At 29.3% G+C, this 19,783-nt stretch overlaps 1 protein-coding gene and 1 long non-coding RNA gene across 2 annotated transcripts in view; one reads left to right on the top strand and one right to left on the bottom strand.

Moving 5' to 3' along the window:
• Positions 1-19,783, bottom strand: part of spz3 (Spaetzle domain-containing protein 3) — a 192,822-nt gene that overhangs the window by 46,443 nt on the left and 126,596 nt on the right. The gene's annotated exons all lie outside the window — the stretch shown is intronic.
• Positions 15,602-17,717, top strand: LOC143189822 (uncharacterized). Its single transcript, XR_013004097.1, has 3 exons — positions 15,602-15,743; positions 17,455-17,517; positions 17,580-17,717. It is a non-coding gene; the product is annotated as an uncharacterized LOC143189822 (long non-coding RNA).

The raw sequence follows: 19,783 nt of genomic DNA, 5'->3' as shown, positions 1-19,783 counted from the left end.
GACCATGACTTGATCAACGTTAGATTTGTCTAAAAACATCGATCCTTGATTGGTTTTCAATAATGTTGAATCTTAAAATTCTTTATATAATAATATAAATTTCACAAAATTGATATATTAAAAAATATATATGTTATATTAAATATTCTAATAAACATAATTTAATAACAATCTCATTAATAATAATCTCTCTCTTAAATCTCCTTCTGTAGTCCATCATTTAACACGGAACTCTCAGACATGTAGAACACACTAGTCAGCGTTAAACAGTTAAACAAAACTTTTAAACTGGTTCCCTGTTGTGGAAAGTTAAAAGACGATATTTCCTCCATCTGTTATTAATAATCTTAAAAATTTCAGCTCTTAGCGACGATGAACTATCAACGAAAAGATACAACATTGTAAATTACCTTCGAAAATATTAATAGAAGATATGATTAGCTAAGTAAAAACTGCAATATATAACAAGTGTATGAAACTAGTGAACGAAACCTCCTGTTTCCAACCTGTAAAGAAGAGAAACTAGTAGTAGTAGTCTTAAAGAGGATGAGGGTATCCCCAACTACCGGGTAATAAAGGAAACCCTACAACCTTACCTGACAACTCAAGGATAGAAAAAATCAGTGCCATTCTCACAATAGAAAATTATTTTAAACCAAAAACTATAAAAAATGTAATGCCTCAAGATTATTTCACACACCGGGCCATACGTACCGTCAAGAATTAAAAACCGTCTATACCCAACTCCCACAAACATTGAAGGTACTATGTTTAATCTTGTTAAATATCTATAAGATACCTAATCATCAATAAGGCATCAATTCTTAACAAATTAAAAGCTATGTTGAATATATGAGCTATCCAGAAAACATCCACAGTTTTAACGCCTTTAAAAAAATATATAAATATAATATATATAAAAAAATATCAGACAACCTCTTGCTTGATACGATATGATATCTTGAGCCTAATTATTCATAGAACGTTCTCAAGGAAGTATATCGGGATGAAATCTGACACATAATTTCACATAAATTACACAAGACACTTAAATATTATTTAATTTTATCCAAATTATATTAGACATTTAACTAATTCTATTGTATATCAGTAAACATTTCTCAGATATTCCTCGTACAATACCTAGGTAATTAATCAAATTATGAACTTAAAAAAAACTTGTTTTCATAACTATTTTATTCTGCAACGTTAATTAAAAATACGCTCGGACTATAATTAAACACTTTTTTATAATTCGCTCGAATGTCAGAGAAAAAACTACCGATTTAGATCGATCCGATATTGTGTTTTTATTGCAAACGAAATAAATAAAAAGCATTTAAAGGTTGGTAAGTTGCGCGGAATTTCACCCACCCTTTCAATATCGTTCAGAAAATACGCGCCGAAAAAAAGTCGCCTCTACTTTCGCTTCTTTCTTAAATACAACCGTACGAATAATGACGACCGTACTTTTACTTTCTTGTTTTGCATAATTATTTCATCATCGATATCATTAAATCTAATTATGTTGTACGGATCGAGGTTTTTTTAATTTTAATTTTAATTTCGGCTTTTATTTCGCGTTAGGTCACGTTTATTTTCGTCCACGTACGTTTCGCAAAACGATTTCAATCACCATCAGGACTTACGCTTTAACAGAGAACTAATTTTAATGATCAAGCAGTTCTGTTTCACATTATAGTTCACATTGGTTATTGTATTATATTGTTTTTTATATGTAAAGAATTTTTTATAATTTATTATGAATTAGTCATGTTAAGCTGTTGAATTTTTTAGTAACTAGAAATATTGTTTGCATGAACTTTAAACCACTGTTCTGCTACACCAGTTGTTTTTTAGTAAGGTATTACAGAACTTAAATTTTTGGTTAGTAAGTTTAGTGAGGAACCAATATAAACATTATCTCAAAGAACTTACAGAGCTTTGTTCAATGGTCACGTATGGTGATTATTGAGTATCATATTTCACATATCCTAACTATAATTGATTTTTAACTAGAAAATTTGATCTATAAATTATTAGGACGTGGGTCGTGATATGAATTCTGATAATTTTTCCATCCTTAATACTCTGAGTATTAATATTATCAAAATTGAAATTATACTTCAAAATGAGTTAACCATTAATTATAAAATTATCAACTAAACATCAGCTAGATTGTAAAATTGACAAACTTTTAAACAATATTAAACAAGAAATAGGATAAACCTAGTGACAGACTAAAGGTTGTTAAAAATGTAAGCTCTTGGTACAGGAAAAAGAAGATTCAGAAGAATATGGCCTCAAACCAGATCACCAGGAGATAAATCTAGATTAAATATTGTCCCAAGGTAACTAGAACTACCGATCCAAAGAGTTAAAAAGATGTATATTAGAAACTATCTAATTGATATTCGAACTGAAAGTTAAACAAAGACATTGGTAGGTAAACAGACAGTGAAATTAAGGAATTTGCCAACGAAAAACTACTATATATGAACAAAAAAAATGATGTAAAAAAGAAAAGACGTACCGGGCACCTCTAAATGTTTTTCTAATCGAATGAGGGTGGAGCCACCCTTGACTAGGATAATCTTTAATAATATGTGGCATAGGGGGCTTAATTTTAAATTAGGCCAGATGTTTACGAGATAGTTTTTAAAGTTATTAAATATCTCTAATATACGGACCAATCTCCTTATGGCTGGTAATTTCCAAATTATTTTATACAACTAAACTTGAAATACTGAAGCCAGTGATAGAGGATAACAACATAATCCTGGTGTATTAGTCTGGCTTCAGGGAGAAAGGCAACTATAATAAAATGTATAGTATTACGGATATCGATAGGTCTGCAAATTGTAAATAATATCATTGGCAAATGATATTGGACACAAAGTTACAATGGAAAGAATAAAGAAGAAGATATAAGAATTGGATAATTTAGATGCATATATTTACTATTCGGAAGAAATTCTACCTTGTCAACATATAATAAAGTTTTGTTGTATAAATCAATATTTATGGAATATGACTTCCAGCTGTGGGGTTGTGCCAATAGAAATCTGGATATAGTTCGACCTTTTCAGAATAAAGTATTAAAGACTGCTGGTAATGCCAAACCAACCAAATGGACACCGTTAACCAAACCATTAAAATACTTATCCAGAGCCATGAACAACTACTTCTTCACCATAGCGATGTTGAGACAATACGGCTTCCCGATATGTGCATATAAAAACACAAGATAAGAAGCTGACTAAAACAAACTAAACGATAGTTCGGAAATTATATCAGTTCGATATTTGGTTTTATTTCTAAATAGGAATCCTTATCAATAACCGGTATTATTATTGATTAAACGACTAGTAAATTGTTATTTAATTTAATGACTTTAGTAAGAAAATGTAAATGAAATAAAAAATTGCTAACCTAATGCTTATTTTAATGATATTAATGTATGTTTAAGAAAACATGTATTGAAATGTTGATATAAATCTCTTCCACTACATACATATATTATCATAAACAGTTAAAACTTTTAAAAATATATTTTATATATTTTCAATGCATGTTCAATGTATCTAAATATTTTACCGTATTAGCACCTAATAATTTCATAATTATACCAACAAAAATTGATCTCTATTGTTAATGAAATTAAGATTAGCAATTTACCTAAGATTCATTAATATTCCTCCACTGTTTTATGGAAATAATAATGTTATTAAGTGATGTAAGAAGAAATAGTTCATATATAATATATTAGATTATATTGATATGGTAATTCAGAAAATCCTTAATTTTTTGTGTTAAAAGTAGAATGTAAAGATAGTTTGGAAGGAGAAGTATTCAACAAGCCTTAAATATCCCAATTAAGGTCAAGGTCAAGTTTAGAGCAATGAAGTCTCCTGAATGAGGAGGACTAGGTGGTTTAATAATAATAATTAACAATTTAGAATGTAAATGTCATTAAAAAAAACACAATCATACGTTAAATGTTGTTAAGCGTATATAATCAGTGTTTTTCCTTTTCTTCAAAACGTAAAACTGTCTAAAAAAATCGTAAATCTATTGTTAGTAATTGTTAAGAAATTATATAAAAGGTAACGGAAATATTCTTTCTTTGTTTGTCTGTGTGTTTCTTGAATCCTTTTTTTAATTGACATTGGCAATTCTCAACATGTTTCAACAAAATTATCGTACAATTCAGCGTATTTTTGGTTAATTTTAATAAATGAATGGTTCAGTTTGTCAATGACGGCCAAATCAAGAATTGCATTACGATTCGGCTCTTTAGAACCAGTAGAATGCTATAAATTTGAATCGTATAATCGTAGCAACCTACTCGAAATTTGAATAACACCACACCACTCATTTAACCTTAGAAAAAACCCATTACCAACGTTAATAATAGTTTTAAATTCAACAGATACCAAAACAAATTAAAACTAAATTATAAACAAATGCTATGTATTGACTATTATAGAATAATCCCTAACTTATTGAGTTACATGAGATCAAATAACTAATTGTTCCAGGTGACATTAATGAAAACACTGTTTAATCTAATTTCTGTATATATAATAGTTGAAAAGTAACCGGTCTAACCTAAATGATATACACGAATGGCAACCTTCAGGTGATCAAAATGTCATGATATTTCGATAATTGGACATTGAGTTAAAGTGGTTTTAGTAACGCTACTTTTGATATTTTTAAGAATTTAAAAATATCAACTGATTATAAGTATTGCTATTTAATAATTAGAAATTCTGTTCAAGCTAAACATTTGCTTGTTATGTAACTGAATCTCAAAAATATTGTTATATTTCTATCAATTAAAAGGATTGTTAAGTATGTCCTAAAATGTAGAAAACAAGTTGCGTTTAGGGGGAGTTAAAAATATTCTAACATAATCTTCTTCTCTTGGTTTCCTTAACCTTTCTTTTAACTTTTGACTAAAGATTACCTTGACATGAATCATGATTCCCGGACTAATTCTGGAAATCAAAAAAAAACTCATTGCAACTTAATGTGATGAACACTGTCAATATTATTAATATTGTAATTTTTATTTCATAACTTAAGCTCCTGAAATAGTACAAATATATGATTGGATTTTTATTGAGAGTATAAGATCATTTTCAAATAACAGACTTTCTTTCGCGATTTCTTTACTCAGAAGAAGTAATAAGTACATAAAGAGATATGATCTATGTTTATTATGTTCACTTACTACCACAAGTGACTATTCACTATTTCCAAAAACAATTATCAAGATCTTAACGGTCGATAGTCTCGTGTTTCTCTTCAAAAATTCACTGTTATAGTTTTTCTTTAAATCTAAAATATAGTTTTCTCCGTTTTTACTCCAAAATGTATGTATGCATATGAATTACTTCACAAAATTCTGAGGAATATAAAAACCCAAAAACGGTCATAAAGGCAACAACTCGAGAGTTATTTTCTACTACAAACCAAATCATTTTAACAAGATTTTTACTCCAAAATGTATGTATGTATATGAATTAATTCATACATTTCTGAGGAATATACAAAACCCAAGAACAGTCATACAGGCAACAACTTGGAAGTTATTTTCTGCTGCAAACCTAATCATATTAACGAGAACTTTTTCAGACCCAGTTTTTTATGCAGAATGAAAATACTATATATTAAAATTTCTGAGGCTTCGAATATTATATAAGCACAGTTCTTCGATTGAGTCGTCGACTACTCAAAACTATGTCGTAGAAATATTACGGTCCAAAAAGCACATAACAAATATATATGAACTTCTTTCAATCTAGCTCTGATCTGTTTGAAATTCACGGTCTAATGACATATGTTGATTGCTACAATAAAAGTATTTTTGGAGTGTAAAATTTTGATTTGGCTTAATTGTGACTGGATTTTTTACGAATATATATATTTCTTATTAAGTTATTTCATTCATTGCTTCTACATTTATTTATTTTAAGAATCATTTTGAAAAGAATTATTAGGTCTAGGTTTAAACGATCTTGTTTTAACTTTTAGTTTTATTGTGAAAAATCGATACGATGTATTTTATTCAAACTATTTTCCATCAATATCCATTTATTTTTCTCATCTTTCAGACAAGGCAAATTTTATCTCGAAAGATCGATGCATTTCTTGATGTTATTTTCATAAGGAGCAAAGCTTGGGGAACACGGAGAGTAGGATCGCACTTCTCACTCAAAACACGAGGTTGTTTTCAAAATATGTGGTCGAGCGTTGTCATGCTTAAATAACATCCCCATTAAGGGTTCCATCGAGTAATTCCCTCAAATCCTTGCCAAATATAATTTGGTGTCTAGAACCCTCTTTTTCTTCGATGACAAAATCACCACAAAAGGTCGATACCAATATTCGCATGCTGAAATGGAGAATAGTTGTTTTAAGTTTCACACAGCATTAGATTACCTTCATCCACCTTTTTCTTCAGATTGAAGTAAGAAAGAAAACTTTTGTCAAATACGATACTCGATTGGTTCAGACATTTTCAACACACTGAAAATATATTTTGTCCACACATCGACAAAATGACACGTACTCGAAAAATGTGAATTGAAGTGAAGTTTGTGACTGAGACTTGAAGTTGGTTATAAAAATACCCGATGCGATTTTATACACAGAAACGCAATCTACTTGAAATCCTGTAAAAATAATTTATAGACCCGATAGGTAAATATAAAAATCTGAAACATATAATACACTATGTTAAATATATGATGCGTCGATAGAAGAGCCAGTATAAAAAAGAGGAAGAAGAGTAAGGAGAGGGCGCTGTAACTTGTATCGAGTCGATATAAAATACCAGGGTTAATATTAATATTTATCTTTTGTTCCAATACAATAAGTAGTGCATTAATTCCGTCCCGTCCCGTCCCGAATCATAAGTGAATCGTAATAGGTTATGGGCCCAGATTTCTCAGTCCAGCAAAAGTATAGTGAAGCACCAAGAAAGAATTATTCCATGCTAATCATAACTGGCGTGGTATTCCAGAAAACAATAACTTCAACAAATGGGAATTTAGAATACACACCATATTAAGGGAAAACTACAGTGATGCCAAACTAAAAAGAAAATCGAGCGTTGTGTAGTTTGAGAAATGCAGCTAAATGTGGGAACACTAAATTTAATGAGGTAATGGACAAGTTGAACTTTAAAAGATCTGAGTATGACTATTGTCTGTATTCTAAAGATAATGTTCATCTTGTTGTATGTGTTGATGATGCCCCAGTAACAGGACCTGAAGATCAAACAGCAAACTTGATGCAACAATTGTATGAAATATTTAAAGTTAGAAAGATAACCGAAGTTAAACAATTTCTCGAAATGGAAATAGAGAAGACAACCGATGTACTGAAGATACACCAAAAGGGCATCCTTCAACGACTGTTAAATGAATTCAACATGCAAGACGGTTAAACAATAGCTACACCAATGGAAGTCAACTTTCATGTTGATGAATGTGAAGAAGTTATTAAAGATGTACCGTTTAGAAGATTAGTATGCAGCTTCATGCATTTATCTTTGGTTACGAGACCGGATATTGTATAAAGTGCTTCGTATTTAAGCAGATTTTTAGACAGACCAACAAAATGAGCATGGAAAGCTGCAAAAAGGGTACTACGATACCTCAGTGGTACAAAGGACCATGGATTATTATATGGTAAGGGCAACAGTAGATTACAAGGTATAAGCGACGCAGATTGGGGAGGTGATCGTACAACAAGGAAGAGTGTTAGTGATTTCATAGCATGTCATAATGATAACCCAGTGGCGTGGCATTCTCGGAAATAGAACTGTGTAGCGTTGAGTTCAATGGAAGCTGAATACATATCTGCAGGTTTAGCAGCACAAGAATTATTGAATGTCAAAGTACTTCTAAGAGACTTAAATTAAAGTAAAGGGGTGATATTATTTGTTGATAACCAGATTGTTATTTCCATATTCAAAAATTTTTAAATCTCCAAAAAAGCAAAGACGTTGATATAAAGTCATTAAGTAAAATTAAGTTCACACAATTCAAAGATAAAATAGTTCAAAGAGAATTGTCTAATGTAGAAAGTTGATTATTACCTTTGTTTATTATATAATTGGGCAAGTTTGTTCGATTAAATCACTAAGTAAAGTTAAAATTCTCACAATGTAGAAATAGAATAGTTCTTAAGTTAAAACAAATTTACATGTACAATGTAATAGTTTTGTTCAGGCAATTTAAATTGAATTTTTGTAATTTTTGTTTACAATCTTAATTAGGTTAATTTATTTAGTACATATCAATTGAAGGGGAGTGGTAAATATATGATTTGTTTCGATACAAGAGCCAGTATGGAAAAGACGAAGAAGAGTTAGAAAAGGGGCTGTAACTTGTATCGAGTCGATATAAAATACGAGGGTTAAAATAAATCTTTATCTTTTGTTCCAAGTTAATAAGTAGTGTATTAATTCCGTCCCGTCCCGAATCATAAGTGAATCGTAACACACTAAACTCAAACAGTGACTTGACCATAAGTTTCAATAGAGAATCAGGCATGAACTGTAGTTAATCATGAATAAAACCTACATGTCTATTAAACCTATTAAATTGCTAAAAACTTGAAGTCATGTGGTCATGAAAAACGAAGAATGCTCGAAACATCCTTGTTTTGTGTATTCTATTTATTTAACTATAAATAATCTTACCATTGTCTCATATTTCTTTGTGAGTCATTAGGAAATAAGATTGATGATATATCCTGGTTGTGTTAACAAGAATATTTTGTTGGCTAGTTTCAAAATCAACATTAGATTGTATTTAATAGCTCCCGGTAATTATTTATTGCCATAGATACATCTACATTTCACTCCTAAAGTGCATGTAAGCGCAATCTTTAATATATATGCATGTATTCTAAAATGTTTAAATGGTCAGTTAGTCTATTATGCAAGTACCATAGTTTATAGCTGTGCTGCAAAAGAAACTAATCTTGTATGTTAGTCTGAATACCACATAAAATATATTTTTTAATGTAAATATATCTTAATTTTTTTTGTTTTATACAGGGTGAATATATAAGTTTTGAGACTTTTTATAACTTCAATTAATTCTGCTACTTTCTTGCCTTCAATGCCAAATTAGGCATCCTTAAATTTTTGAACACAGTGCTTTGACAAAAATGACAATGACACTGACACAAAACATGACACGATACAACATGACACAAAATAAGATCACTTATCAAATTCATCAATTGATTTTTAGAGGCGGGTAAGTTTGGCTTTTAGTAAAAAATTTAACCAATTCGGAATATAAATGTTAAATAATTTTTTTTCTTTCCTAACATTGTATATGAAAAATATCTTAATTATATCAGAATGACAACAAATAAAGCGAACAGTAAATAGCAGACATATTAGTTTAATTAACAGCATGTAAAATGTTGCTTTCCATTTGTCATTATTTATGTTCTAATATTAAGTCATATATATCTTGTAAATTTATAGCAATTTTTAAAATAGTTTTTCAATAAATAACAAAAAAGTCACTTGGGTCATATGTCGCTATTTTTAATTTCTCTCTGTATTAGTTTCTTTTCATCAGTTTTAGTAAACAATGGGTAGTTCAGTAATTTTATTTAATTTATATAATTTTCAATTTTGATTTTCAGTCAACTACACCAAATGGTCATCATCTTAACAAAATCAACACTATTACGAGTTATTGTATTGCTATGCTTTTAGAAATGTCATATATCTTAGGCATATCTTAGGCATTAAATATTACCATTACGAAGAAGATAATTTCAAATATTTTATTATTCCATATAGAATATGCATATTAATACAATTTTTCTAGTTATCTTCCAATGAATGTATATCTTGCCTAAATTGATTTGTAAACCAACATTGTGTAGAAATGCTCTTCTACTGTTATTGTTACGTTTGTTTTATGAGTTCCAGGTTAAGTTCCGCGCATTAAGTAATATTAATGGACAGTTATAATAATCCTTGTCTGCGGAACTATTTTTTACCAAACTACTGTACTGCCTAAATAACAAGCACTTTTGTTAAAATGTCTTGAAGTTTAAGTGAATATATAATGAACTATAATCAAATGATCATCATAACAGAACCATCTCTTATCAAACTCAAGACTTAACAAACCTAATTTGGAAACCAATAAATACATTTTAAAAAGTTCTCATTTAATAAATTACTGATTAGATTTTTAGATTAGATATAACCTCTACAGATTGTTAACAAGACATATTAACAAAGGCATACTTAATGTCTATTATAATACTTACACGGATAAAATACGTACTACCCATTGATCATCTAAGGCTAAACACGTGTTGATTTAATTAAGGTAACACTAAAACTGTCCACTATTCTGCAGTAGACGACGGAGAAAGTAAAGTTCAGATAAACTGAACTGTTTATCTCATGAAATATTAGTGGCAGTTAGGTAATGCGACTAGCCACTTAGTTATAACACAAGCAATAATGGCCATTCAATATCATCTTAAGTGATTACGAAACATACATTACTTATAACTATTTAATTTAGCATGAACAACATTAAACTAATAGGTATACGAGTATTATATTTTCTAAGTATTTATAAGTATGTCTCATATGATATTCCAAATAATATTTCATTTGAATTAATTAATATATAATAAAGGGAAATTTCTTCCTGCCTCCCTCAATTCCTTTGTTATACTTTGTTTGAATCTTGTATTATGTCTAAGAGAGAGTAACAACCAGTTTCACACATTTGTTAAAACAAATATCTAATCTATCTATGTTTAAAAGATGCATATTTCATGTATAAGGTTATTAGATTATTAAAAATAATGTTCTTATATTGGTAAAACAATATAGGTATAAGAAAGTTAGCAGTGCCGAGTTTGAAGTCAGTAATACAACGGATGTTTTAGACGACTTATTCAAGTTATAATCCTAACTAACCCTTAAAATGGGTTTAAATATTCATATATTGAAATCATGTGATTTTAATAAAATATCAAAAATGACTTACAAAAATTGAAATTATAATTAGAATATGTAAAAATAGAGCTATGACACAATAGTTACTCGAGTGAAAAAGGAGGGAAGATGCAAAGTGATGAAACAACAATAGCAAGCTGAAAATTTTATGATTATTATATTTTAGACGCTATAAGGTTTCACCATATGGAAATAATTTTATGGGTCCCAAGTCCCTACTTATCCCTTGTAATACTTCTGAGTACTGGTACTGCTCATATTACAGAACACTTTTTACATTTCATATTGATTACAGTACGATCCATTTTATGAATTCAAATAAATTAATTTATTTTCCTAAAATATTTAAAAAACAGTAACAAAACCAATGTTAAACAAATATTATACAGAACTGAAATAAGGCAATAAGTATGTGATATATGTTATCACAGATAAGTGATTAGAATACAAAATGAAGAATATTGAATATACATTATAATGAAAGGAAGTTCATTCAGAAATTGCATTGCAAATTAAATTTGCTAAAGCCTCTCACGATAAAAAATATAATATATAGTTAAAAAGCCGCAATTATATTTTGTATGTAAATAAAAACAATTGTGAATCAATTATATTCAATTAAAACAAATATAAAATAGATATACGAGGGTGAATATTTATATTTCTAACCTTGGCAGCAGTAAATTTTATCAAAACCCATCTTCCAAACAAAAGTACTGAGAATTAGGTGGACCCAGATACTAGAGGATTAATTACCTAAACTGAGACCTTCAGATAATGACTGTCATTCAGGAAATCAAAAAAACTGCAAGAAGACATGAGAAGACTCTAATCTGATGTCAATATCAAAGTATTAACAATTCTTGGGTAACACCAAAACAGGATACAGACTCAAAAGAATCAAACCAGTTGATTTTATGTAGTATAATTTAATAAAGTGCATTTAGTAGGAAAACAACAGTGTTAATACATAAATATTGTTTTATCAGGGACGGTGTGTCCTCCTAAATATATACTTAGATCTATATCTAGATTTAAGTTATTATAAAGACGAATTGTAGGTCAGTCAAAAACATTCCCTCCACAATTAATTCATTAAGGGTTATGCAAAAGTACGGCTTCCAAATAATTTCGATGCTGTATGTGATCTTATAAAGGCAGTTACTTTTTTAAATTCATTCACATTCAAATCAAACTACGTAGTCAACGATTTTATGCACATGATGAAGGGGTTGATGAATCGAAATACAAAGAGTCATCGAAATACAAGAGTATTTATATTCAAGGGGAATATTTTGTTTAAAAACCATAAAGTTAGTTTTATTATTAGGACTCCAAATACACCTTGATTTGTTTTATAGATTATAGAAAATGGAACAAAAACCTACTCATTCACTGTGCATCAAAGACGATATACACAAGTGGATATAAAATATTGTCCACTTCCTCAAGCTGAGTATGCTAAATATTTTAATATGTATATACACTAAATTGAGGTGCATTAGCACTATTTTTAGTACTAGTACACAAATATTTTGAATAACACATAATGGTTTATAAAGGACCAACCGCCTGGCCTAACCTGGAAGAAGCACATACTTGCTAAACGAAAATAACTTGAACTTAAACTATATCAGATATATTGGCTTATCGATCGCAAATCCAATATGTCATTAGATCACAAGTTATTTCTATACGAATCAAAATTTAAGCTCATTTGATCATACGGAATCCAACTGTGAGATACTGCTAGCACGTCAAATATAGCCATCACACAATGGCTTCAAAACAATTTGCGTGTCATTGCTGATGCTCCGTAGTATGTCTCTAATGAACTGATAGAACGCGATAGACCTTCCTCGAGAATCCATAATGTGAATTCAAAATTAAAAGAGTGTTTGGTCATTCAATGTGGTCGCTAATTAACTAAATGTGCAACGGGATTTTAAAGTGCGTAAAATAAAAGGTTAAACATCATCCGATCTGATTACAAGACGTGCATATACTTTAGAATAATATTTTCAGTATCATATATATAATATAATCATAAGAAAAGCTTATTGCCCACTGAGCAGATTCTTAAACCGCAAGGAGTTATGTTAATTTTTTTTATTAGGACATAAGTATAAAAACAAGACTTGTTACACTTGTGTGCAATAATAAATTTGTTATCGTCACCTTAATAGACTCCTTAGAGTAATTTGCTTTTGCAGACAAATTTTGATCTTTTGACAAAATGATATCTAGCGTCTTCAACTTATAAATAAAACATAAGGTAAGTGTAAATGCAACAAAATGTGCAATATAAAGAAAATATTAATGATTATAACGCGAAATGATGGGGGGATGGTAAAGGAGGAGTCCTCTGTATATGTCTACACTTAATATACTTACACTATGTACACTCAAAAAATGTTGACGTATGATCCATATTTTTTGCATTGTTTACAGCAATTTAATGAAAATATTGATTAAAGTAAAATCACAATACATCGATAAACTTCATTCGACCTTTATGGATGAAAGATGATCCAGAACTCATAATATGCCGACTTCAGTGATTGTTTAATGATGAATTTCATGTGAAAATAAGTTAAAATCGTTTATCGCTCCAATAAACCTTGATACTCAGTATGAACTAATATATCAAGATCATTATGAAACTTATCATAATCAGGATGTATGCGCATTGGGCCTTCAAATTGATGTAGTCTAAGAACTCAAAATATAACTGTAAAGTATGCAACCACTCTATATAAGTCTAATTCTCCTTAAAATAAACAAAACGCCAATATGACAATATGTTATCAGAACAGCAGTAGTAAAGGATAACAACATAGTTTTATAGCTTCCCGGCTTTGAAGAAAATGAGTAATACCTAATTTAAATTAAATATATGCTGTAAATATCTGAATAATAGAATACATCCAGTATCTATGAACCCTAGTTATAACATAGCAACTACGTTAGGTGAAAATATAGTCATTAATAGCAAACTAAAGAACAATTTCCTCCAATTCTGCAAGATTATTTACCGTATATTAGTCACCGTTAGCGTTGAATGAAATTATCAAGAAAATTAATATAGCAACTTAAATATATTATATTACTTACGTGTTCGAACTCACTGCATCGACAATATTTGTGAAATGAGGAAAAAAAATCACCAATATTTAAATAAATTAGACACATACGTAAAATACAATCTTGCGATATTTTCCAGAATTTCAATAATAAAATTGTTTAATTTCTTTATATCTAAAATGTTAACTCGAATGGTAAATGAAGACTATATAAAAGGAAACTTGTGGATTGGGCCTAAACGAATAAAAATATGCTTAAAAACTGACTTAACATTTAAATTTAACGTAACTTTATTTTTCATATATATTGATATAAACGATATTAATTTGTAATTATTTTTGTTTATAATCGTGTTTTATCTATAAAGTATATATTTTTTACAGCTTGGTTACATTTTTTTAAAAGCTTCCTTAGAAGAGAAGCCTACTTATTAAATTTTAGGACAGAATGAAATGCATAGGTGCATATTCAGAAATTATCTTGTTCACCACAAATTAGATAAATTCTATTACATTTATTAAGTCTTTTATAAATTAAGCCAATTGTTACTAAAATCTAAATTTTCATTAGATTTAGATTCTTAGACTTTTTTACAACAGTACAACATAATAAACACAATAATAATTAGATAGTAAGAATTACACTTATATGTTAAATATATTTGTGACGCTTAAGACAATAAATGACAGAATCACCAAAAAACATACGATTCTTCTCAGCTAAAAGCAAACATATTAATGACAGCATCGAATATGGTTTTTAATTAACTAAAAATGTTGCTAATATTCGAAAATCGAATAACACTGACTTACGTAAATTTATGATGCACTTATAAAATACGAATTTGAGAATGTATACTAACATAACCTCACAAGTCTATTTTCTATGAAATAAATATGAGAATTATGTCAAAGCAAGAAGAAAAGTGACTCAGACGTATATATTTAAATATGAATGACTTAATATGGAAAAATATAATGCAAATAAGAGTGTTTTATATCAATAATACTATTTCGCAACAAAATTAGTATTATTAATTCATGAATATGATATTAATAAAATTGTTACATTATTACTGAATTAAAATAAATCGCGAACAAACACAAAATCATTAAACATGTTTTTGAAAGGTGACAGGGTCTAGTAACAAATTCACTTTAAAGACATGCAGATGTACGCTCGATGTCGACCTACCGTCAAAACAACGTAATTATTTAAACATTTGTTCACCATTTTGCACTTGTATCGTCGACGTAACCATAGGACACGCTCATCGGTCACCAAGCATCACCAATACTGATTTTCACGAGCGCGAGCGCGCGACATAGGCCAGCCCGAACACAGACCAAAATCGAAAATAGGAAATTGAAAAATGGCCGGTGAGTTTTGTGGTTGTCTGAAGGTCGTCGATTTGCAACTGGAAATCCTCTGACTAACATCGTCGTTATGTAAGAATCATATAGATGTGCGGCTAATAATAAAACGCAAGAATGTGTGCGCTACGGAATCGTGAATTTCTACTTAAAATGCGGATTCGGAGCCGCGCGCCTCGTCTTTACCGCTCGGATTATCGGCTAAGGTCGTAATTAGCGGAAAGGCCACATTCGAATCCGTCATTTCGGCAATTAAGGTTAGTTCTTTTTTTTTCGTTTCATTTGTAGACAAGGAATATATTAAAATGGTTCGGACATGACATAAATGTTAACTGGTACTAATCTTGTTATACTCTACACTTTTGATGATTTATTATGTCATAATATATGATGGCCACCATTTTGATATTTTATATAACGATGGCGTAACAAGAACTAACACATTACCACTTACAAAAATGTATCTAATTTTTTCGTGTTTATGATTCACCATATTCTTAATTAATTTTGATTAACCTTAATTTAAAAAAAACACTGACTGAGAACTGATCTCAATATTTTAGGATTTAATAAAAAGCACATACAAGGTATTGTCCATCGACAGCAGATACTTTTTCCAATCTTTCAGGCAACTTATTATATTAGAAAGAACTATGTATTTTTGGGGACATCGATAAACTTAATTCGATTTAATTCTTTTTGGGGGTGAAAAATGATCAAGAACTCATAATATACCGACCTCAGAGATTGTTTAATGATGAACTTAACGAGGAAAGAAGTTAAAATCGGTTATCGCTCCAATAAACTTTGATACTCAGTATGAGCTAATACATCAAAATCATTATCATTAAACATATCATAATGAGGATATATTAAATAATGTAGGCGCATTGGGTGTTCAAATTGAAGCATTCTAAGTTCAAAAAATAGAATTTTAAAGTACGCAAACTCTCTATATAATCCTGATTGTCCTTAAAATAAACAAAACGTCAATATAACATGATAATGAGTACCACTATATAAACTAAAAAATGTAAAAAAGGATGGGTAATATTGAAATACAAATATTAATCAATATAAGTTATAAGTACAGCAGTGTTAAAAGGTAGTAACATAGTTTTATAGCTTTCCGACGAATTTCTATAAAAATGTATCTAATTTTTTCATGTTATGACTATATTCTTAATAATATTGATTAAACTTAATTAAAAAAAAACTGCACTTGAAAAAATGCTATTTACATCCGTCTATAAAATTTAATATTAAAATGATCAGGGTCAATTATAAGTATTGTCGATTTCTTTGAGAACTGATCTCAATATTTTAGGATTTAATAAAAAGCACATACAAGCTATTGTCCATCGACAACAGATACTTTTTTCAATATTTCAGGCAACTTATTATATTAGAAAGAACGATGTATTTTCTGGTACAGCAATAAACTTAATTCGACTTTTAGGGATGAAAAATTATCAAAAACTCGTAATATGCCGACCTCAGAGATTGTTTAATGGGGAATTTAACGTGAAAAGAACTAAAAAACGCTTATCGCTCCAATAAACCTTGATACTCAGTGTGAACTAATACATCAAGATTATAATCCTTAAACTTATAATAATGAGGACATATGAGATAATGTACGCGCATTGGGTGTTCAAATTGATGTAGTCCATATTCTAAAAATATAATTGTAAAGTACGCAAACTGTCGATAGAAAATTGATTGTCTTTAAAATAAACAAAGCGTCAATATAACATGATAATAACTACTACTATATAAACTAGTAAATGTAAAAATGTAAAAAGGATAAGTAACAGTGAAATACCCAATGCAAATAATAATCAATATAAGTTATAAGAACAGCAGTGTTAAAAGGTAACAACATAGTTTTATAGCTTTCCGACCAATTTGTATAAAAATGTATCTAATTTTTTCGTGTTTATGATTCACCATATTCTCAACGTCAAGATCCGTCGACAAACGTCGTGACAAACAATAATCGGAAGGAGCAAAGTCTGAAGAATACAGCAGGTGAGGTAACACTTCCCATTTTAATATGTCCAAATATGTTTTAGTTATGTTTTTTGTTTCAGTTATGTGTTGTTTTAGTTATGTTTCTATGTTCCAACTCATCAATTCTAGTCGATAGCCGATAATAATTTTTCCCATGAGCTTCACATATGAACTATGGGTTTATCTGGACTGGACCTAAAGTTTAACGTGGGCTCCGAACCACGGTCCTCCGCATTAAGCCTATGGACTGGCGAGTGACCAACTTTAGAAATCATCCCAGAAGACATCCGATCTTACCCAGCCTGGTAGTGACGTGACTGGAATCATTTTAACAAAGACATTCACAAATTTTAAACAACCACAAACATAAATTTACGATCATGCCTCAGCAGAATTCGAACCCGCGGCTATCGCAACAGTATTCCATATTTATTTTTATAACATTGAAGTAAGGAAATATTATATTAAGTTATTTTGTTTCTTATATTTTATATTTTGTTATAATGTTCAGTGGTGTAAATAAAATTAAATGCTATTTAAAAAAGCTGGTGAGTATTACCTTATTTGAGATAGTTATTTTAATATGTTTTAATACGCTGACATTTATTATTTTAATTAATATTATATATCAAATATATTTCTGAGCTTGTATTGAAAATACTGTGAAAACAAGTTTTAGTAACATATCGTTTTTAAATTATTCGCTTACTCTGTTATGAAGGAAATATTAACTTAATGAATTGTGATTTCGATCACTAGCTAATATAAATAACTCTTTTCTATCTAACATTATTGAATTACTCAGTCGAAGGATGACGGTATACCGATACTTTCGTCAAAAATATCAATATTTTTGGCAGATATATCGACAATTTTGGATGTTTTTCCTAAGAAAAATTAAAGGTTTCTTCAAAAATATCGATAGTAAACCTCAAGCTTACATAATATTTTGGTTCTTGGGTTTATTTTGGTACTTATTTTAAAGTTTATTAAAAATATCGCTGCTTTTTAAAATATCTGAAAAATATTTTTATTTTTTTTTTTGGCTGATTAATATCTGCTGAAAAATATCAATATATTTAATAAGAAAGATCGATATTTTTTATTCTCTGATATATCGATATTTTTTTAAATAGCAATGCCGCTATATTGATGTAGTAGTTCGACAGCTTAATAGTTAATATATAAACAATTTGCAGACTTCCTTCATCCGATAAGAAAGATCTGAAAGGAGCGAAAATAACCTGCCAGCCAAAACAATCCAAATTGTGACATCGCCACTCACAACAAAAGTGAATCTATTGCGACAATTTTAAGAGCTAGTCCAGGAGAGCCATCCACACCGACATTGGATCGAAATATTCCTATACATAAAATTTGGTTGTCCATATGCAGCAAGGTGTAGTGTATTACGAGTTCGTACAACCAAATGAAATCGTTACTTCAGGTATATGCTGACGTGATGTACTCGTTCCAAAAGTTGTGATTTGTTACATTGGATACACTATTGCAGCTGGAATAAGAAATTGAGACGCAAAAAAGGAATCGGTGATTTATTCAATCGCTAACAAATCAACATCCTTCTACATGGTATATCAATATTCTAAAATGAAAGAAAGATCAGGATACATGCAAGCACCTAATATAATGTGTAAAATTAAAATCAAATAGAAAAATTACTGAATGTAGTCAAATTCATTTCAAAATATCACGTTATACGTATTTTAATGTTTAATAGGAAAATTTTAGAGAAATTAAATATTGATTCTGTAACGTTTATAGTTATTTTGTCATTTATTTTTCTTGGAATAAAATTAAATGATAACATTAACATTATATTAAAACAACGTTGCTGGTTCTATTATGATAAAAGTATCTTAATATGTCTATAATATAGTATAAATTAAATTATATTTTAATATGAAAGATATTTGAATGAGTTTTAAAATAATATACCTTAGTCCTTCAAGCAATTAAATTCGAATATGATAACTGAGGCATTGAAGATTTGGCAACTATTGTAGGCAAATATGTATTTTATATAGGAAACCATAAAAATATTGATCCTTTTATGAACTTGTTACAGAATATTTCTTTCAATAGTAGAATTTCTTCCATTATTAATCTATATGTTAAACTCTCACAATATTAGTAAAGCAACAGGAAAAGCACATATAAAGAAAATTGAAACGGAACATTAAATTAAATGTTTTTACATTAAATGACACAACAACATATGTATTTGATCACATTTTTGTCAAAATATTCGCCAATGTACGTGATA

Source organism: Rhynchophorus ferrugineus, unplaced genomic scaffold (assembly GCF_030347505.1).
Source record: "Rhynchophorus ferrugineus isolate W39M unplaced genomic scaffold, kcgeb_rfMv2 rfM1, whole genome shotgun sequence".
Lineage (NCBI taxonomy): Eukaryota > Metazoa > Arthropoda > Insecta > Coleoptera > Curculionidae > Rhynchophorus > Rhynchophorus ferrugineus.
The sequence above is the reverse complement of the archived record's forward strand: the minus strand, read 5'-3'. Positions and strand labels throughout refer to the sequence as shown.